General features: G+C 49.0%; 1 protein-coding gene across 5 annotated transcripts in view; it reads left to right on the plus strand.

The window, feature by feature from the left end:
- TAOK3 (TAO kinase 3) overlaps positions 1 to 6,298 on the plus strand; it is a 1,265,547-nt gene that overhangs the window by 1,062,531 nt on the left and 196,718 nt on the right. The gene's annotated exons all lie outside the window — the stretch shown is intronic.

Consider the following 6,298-nt stretch of genomic DNA (forward strand, 5'->3'; position numbering starts at 1 on the left):
ACAAGCATTTTCAGTTTTCCGTGCTCCCCTCTGGCCTTACCAGCGCCCCTCGGGTGTTCACGAAAGTGATGGAGGTGGTCGCAGCTCACCTGCGCAGGTCAGGGGTGTCAGTCTTCCCCTACCTCGACGACTGGTTGTTGAAGGTGGGCTCACCCCAGACAGTTGTCCCCCACCTTCAGACTACGGCTGACCTCCTGCATTTGCTGAGGTTCTCCATCAACATGCCGAAGTCGCACCGGAATCCTTCTCAGAAGCTCCCCTTCATCAGAGCGGTTCTGGATTCGACGCGGTTTCTGGTCTATCCTCCCGAGCAACGAGTCCGGGATATTCAAGCTATGATTCAGATCTTTCAGCCCGCGAGGACTGGATCCCGGGTTTCAGTCAGGATGACCATCCGGCTCCTGGGCCTGATGGCCTCCTGCATCATGCTAGTTCTACATGCCAGATGGCATATGCGGGCTCTGCAGTGCGACCTGAAGTTCCAGTGGGCGCAGCATCAGGGCAACCTGTCCAATCATGTCCAGATCTTGGAGGGCACTGCACGACAATTAAAGTGGTGGCTCAAGAATCGCAATTGGGTCAGTGGCAGATCCCTCTCCCTTCCCCAACCAGAGCACAAAGTGGTGACAGATACTTCCCTCCTGGGAAGGGGAGGCCACTTAGGAGAGGCGGAGCTCAGAGGCCTCTGGTCTCTCGCAGAGTCCCGGCTCCATATCAACCTTTTGGAACTTCGGGCGATCCGACTTGCACTGAAGGCATTCCTTAACTCTGTCTGGGGAAGTGTGGTGCAGATGTTCATGGACAACACTACCGCCATGTGGTTTTGCAACAAACAGGGCGAGGTGGTGTCCTGGAGCCTATGTCAGGAGGCTCTGCGCCTCTGAACATGGCTGGAACATCAAGGCATTACCTTGGTGGTTCAACACCTGGCAGGTTCTCTGAACGCCAGGGCGGACTAAATCAGTCGCCGGTGCTTAATGGATCACGAATGGCGTCTGAACTCGGACGTGGCGCAAGGTCTCTTTCAGCAGGGGGAGAGCCTTAGTTAGATCTATTTGCCACCGAAGAGAACGCGCAATGTCATCAGTTCTGCGCGTTGGAATTTCCAAGGCAGCACACGCTCGGCGACATTTTTCGTCACAAGTGGATCTGCGGTCTGTTGTAAACCTTTCCGCCTATACCACTTCTGCCCAGAGTGCTGAAGAAGAATCGGCCCAAGTTATCCTTGTGTCTCCGGATTGGGCACGAAGATACTGGTATACCGAGCTACTCAGCATGGCCATCGATCCCCCGATTTGACTGCCTCTTCGAGGATCTTCAGCGCAGCAGCAAGGGACGGTCTTCCACCAGAACCTGTCCAGCCTCCACCTCCATGCTTGGAGATAGAGCAGCGGCAGTTGGCGTCTTTCGACCTTCCTCCCGAAGTCTGTGATGTCATTCTGGGAGCCAGGCGTCCCTCCACTAAAACGGTATACGTCTGCAGGTGGAACAAATTTGTGGCATGGTGCACAGCAAATGCTGTGGATCCTCTCTCTGCCCCTCTTTCAGAGGTTCTTCTGTGCCTTGTTTCTTTGGCCCAGCAGGGCTCGGCTCTGGGCACTATCAAGGGCTATCCTTTGGTCATTTCAGCCTTTCTAAGCTTCCAGAGTAGCCTTCTCTTTTTAAGTCCCCTGTTAGATTCTTGAAAGGCATTACGCACATGTTCCCTCCTGTCCCTTTCGTGGTGCCTCAGTGGAACTTGAATCTTGTTCTGACTTATCTGATGTGTGCTCCCTTTGAGCCACTTCACAACGGTCCTCTTCATCTTCTCACTTTAAAGACTGCTTTCCTGGTTGCCATCACCTCTGCCAGAAGTGAGTGAGCTCCAGGCTCTTTCTTCTAAACCTTCTTTTCTTTCTGTCCATCCGGGCAAAGTTGTCTTAAGAACACGTCTATCTTTTCTGCCCAAGGTTGTCACTGCCTTTCACTTTGGGCAGACCATCACTTTGCCTACCTTCTTTCCGCCTCCGCATCCCTCGAAAGAGGAAGCGAGGCTCCACCGTCTGGACCCAAAATGTGTGTCTCATTCTATCTGAACCGCACACTACAGTTCCGGGTGGATGATCAGCTCTTTGTTGGCTACGTGGGCGCCAAGAAATGTTGGGCCACACACAAGCTGACCATCTCTCGGTGGGTCGTTCTGTGCATCAAAGCATGCTACTCTTTGGTTAGAAAGGAGCCTCCGGTAGGGCTAGGCGCACCCATTCTACCAGGACAACGGCCGCCACTGCTGCTATGGGATGGGGAGTCCCCTTGCATGACATCTGTCAGGCAACTACGTGGGGCTCGCTGCACATGTTTACCAAGCACTACTGCCTGGACAGCCAAGTCCGGAGAGACGGCTTCTTTGTCCATTCTGTTCTCCAGTACTTTCTGGTGTGATCTTGGTTCGCAGACCCACCACCGGGGTTGGTATTGCTGGGGTATCTATTCTAAGGTAAGGAATCTATCACTAACGTGTTTCTTTCAGATGCACAAGTTACTTGCCTTCAGTAATGATATATCTGTAAGAAACATTAGTTAGTGATATATTCCTTACTCCCCCACCCATCCTCCCCATTGTGCGAACTGATTTCTAGGGTGAAGGTCATCCCTTTCAGGGCCCTAGTTTCATTGCACCAGTGGTTAGTTTCTTGCATGGCTCTGCGTTCCTGGCATGGAAAGTTGTGTACAGAACTAACGTCAGCGTGCGAGGGCAGCATCTAAGTAGCTGCCGCAACATCATCCCGGCGACCACGGCGCCAACAATGGACGTGGAGCCGCACTACACCACCTTCCGACGCGCAGGGGTACTGCTGACAAAAACTGTCCGGATCCAGTCTGCCGCCTGGGGGTAATTCTAAGGTAAGGAATCTATCACTAACTAATGTCTCTTACATATCGATACCGAAGGTAAGTAACTTGTGCATTAGTTCCTATTCTAATATAATCTGTGCTATCCTGATATGTATGTGGCAATGGTCTCTAATCTGTTTTGTAATAAGAGCTAGTTATGTTAAGTGGAAATCACCCAGAACTACTAATATTAATGATACAACATTGACCATTCCATTCAAGATTGTCAGCTGTGATCATATCAGTGCGACCGGCAGGGTTGCCATCAGTCTAGTAAAAAAAATATTATCAATATGGAATGCCTCTATATGGGTAATACATAACAGCCATGGCTGAAATGTCTCTGGAACCAGCATATTTTTAAGTCTCCCATATGCCACGATAAATAACAGCCACAGCTACAATTCCTCTTCTACCAACATAATAATATGAGCAATCTCTCCTAAACAAAATATAGCTTTAAATATATTTTGAAAGTACAACATTTTCGTCTTTATTATGTATGTTTTTTAATTTTATTATAAATTAAATAATTCAACCAAGCAAAAGCTTCTATATTAGTAGGCTGTGCTGCACAGAGGAGAGCTACTCACAGGGAGCTGGAGAGCTGCTGTTAACTCACAAGCCACAATTTGGAGACACCTGGTCTATAGCAATATTAGTGGCTATGGCAACAAACCATTTGATAAGCTAGAAAAAGATATGCTGCAGCTTAGAGTATAGGTTGGTCTCGGCTGGAGTCCTGAATTCTGTTCTTGGGTGCCCGTTGAAATTATGAAGAAATATTTAATGTGCCGAACCCGAAGGAGTTCACAGAAAAGTTTGCGGCTGCACTAATCTAGAAGCGGTTCTCACGTTCTTCGTGGTGTGTGCTCCGTAACGGTTTTGAAAACTCAAGATTTGAGCTTCTGCATGAGATTGGGTAGCAGAGCGTGGTCATGGACACTGTCTTCTATATCCTGGTTCCTCTCACGATGTCAATCCTGTTCCTGCAAGAAGTAGAACTCTCAGTGGAGGAAGAAGCAAATACATAATACTATAAAGGGGAGGATGAGCATATGCTCCAACCACTTCATGTAAGTTGTCGATTCCTTCTCCCCATATTAGTACAGCACCTAGTGTTCTCTTTTTTTCTTGCCCCAGGCTTGCCTCTTGTTGACCTTTTTGCCCTTGGATTTCGAGCTACAAAAGATCAGTTTAGTGATCAATGTCTGCTCACGATTGGAAAGACATTTTCCAACACCATACCCTGCCACTTTGTGTTTGTGCTAAGTAACCGCAATCTCTAGCTTTACAGAAGCCGAGATGGAGGCTGTTAGACCTGACATCATTGGCGTGAGTCTCCCTTCCATTTTTGATGGATTGCCTCCTCTGTTTTGATATGTTTTTGCTGGATTTATGTTTTGGGCACTGTGCCACTGCTAATTAGTGCCACAGTGCGAATGCTCCCTATGTTAAATTGATATACTCATTGGATTCCATGATTGGGTATTTGATTTATCTGTCAGCCCCTAGTACAGTGAACCATGTGTGCCCAGGGCTTGTAAATCACAATGTTGCTAGTGGGCTTGCAGCACCTTTTGTGCCACCCACAGAAGCAACTTGTAAAGTGTGTCTCAGGCCTGCCATTGCAGGGCCTATGTGCAGTCTAGCACTGCCATGTCGACTTGGCCAAGTGCACCCAATTGCCAGTCCCTAAACCTTCCCTTTGCTTCATACTAGACACCCCTATGGTAGGCCCAAGGGCAGGGTGCATTGTAAGTAAGGTAGGACATGCTCCAATGTGTGTAGCATGTTCTAATAGTGAATTACAGCCATTCTCGTTTTTCTCTATTGAAGGCTACCTGTTCTCATAGGCCAGAATGGGCATTTAAGATTATTACATTCTTATAATCCTAACTGACTCAGGGAACATGGTAGAAATTCGAATTTAGTATGCCTGAACTCAGAATAATAAAATACATCTTTTAGTAAAGTTTATTTTAATATTCTGTGTTTGCAAATACCACTTTTAGAAAGCAGGTATTTGCTTGCCTAACCATTTGAGCCTGCCTCTTGTGGGTTGTGTATTCCTTGTCTGGATTTGTGAGTGACAGGGTTGGGGATTCCAGGAGACAGGCTGGGGAAGCCCAGTGGTGAATAGAGAGGTCTGCATCTAGATGGGAGGGAGGAGTTGCACCTGGGACCTGAATAGGGCTGGGCCTTCCCTCTACAATGCTGGCTCCAGCCTCTGTGGCTTGTCTGATGTCTCTGCCCTGTACTGTGAAAGGAGAGGAGGAATCATGTCAACAGAGTGCTCCAGAGCTGTATCTTCCCCTCCCCTGTGCTGACTCCACCTCCTGTGGGGCGGCTGATGTCTCTGACCTGCACAGTGAAAGGAAGAAGAGTCATGTAAACAAAGGGCTCAGGGACTGGTTTGGACTAGGCAGAGGCCTCTCTGCCTCCAGAGAACAAATGAATTGGGGGTATAAATATTGGGACCCTGATCCCAAGAGATTAGGTCACTTCTGGAAAAAGAAACCTTTCTACCAAGGAGAAGAACTAAGAAAGCTGCAGGAGTTTGGACTGTCCCTCTGCCCCTCTGCCAGTGTGCTGTTTGCTGGGTTGGCCTGCAGTGGTTGCTACATTGCCAAGGGAAAGGAGAAGGAACTTTGTAAGGACTTTCATCTACAGAATATTCTCCAAGGGCTTGAACTGTGCTTGCCTCCTGCTGAAGTCTCAGGGACAAAAGACTTCACCTCCAGCTCCCTCCTGAATTTCCTTGCTGGGAATTCTGACTCCAGACACTTGCGTGCCGCTGGGAGCTGGAAGCGCGACGCATCGAGAAGAAGCGTGTCGCCGCCGAAGCTGAAATCATCGCAACGCCGGAGAAGCGAGCCTTCGCCGCATCTCCCTGGAAGCGGGTGTTCATCGAAGCTGCCTGCTGTCGCATCACAGGAGAAGCGTGATGCCATCGTGAGAGTCGCCATCGCATCACCAGAGAAGCGTGTCGCAGGGCCTGTCGCGTCTCCAAATACAGAATTGTTGCAAGGCTGCCAGGGCGTCATCGCATTGTCGCCTCAAGGGCGCCATCTTCTCGCATCGCAACCGGATTGTCGCATTCGCATCAAGGTGCCATCTTGCACACCGCAACAGGCCTGCAAGCCGAGAATCTACACATCACCTCCGCACCGGTAAGGCTCACGACGAGTCCCCTACTCTGCGCAAGCATTGAGGAAGGACGCAACCGTTCCCCCGGGTCACGGAACCAACGCATCTTCCCTTTTGCGAGCCTTTTGTTCACTTTGCGTTACTCATCCAGGTACTTTGTTGAGAACTTTGTGGCATTTACCAACAACTTGAACTAAGAGACGTTAATCATCTTTTAAGTAATCTTAAGTGTAGTATTGTGGATTTTTGTCGTTTGTGCTTTTATATAAGAATA

The sequence above is a fragment of the Lissotriton helveticus genome, chromosome 11 (genome assembly GCF_964261635.1).
Source record: "Lissotriton helveticus chromosome 11, aLisHel1.1, whole genome shotgun sequence".
NCBI lineage: Eukaryota > Metazoa > Chordata > Amphibia > Caudata > Salamandridae > Lissotriton > Lissotriton helveticus.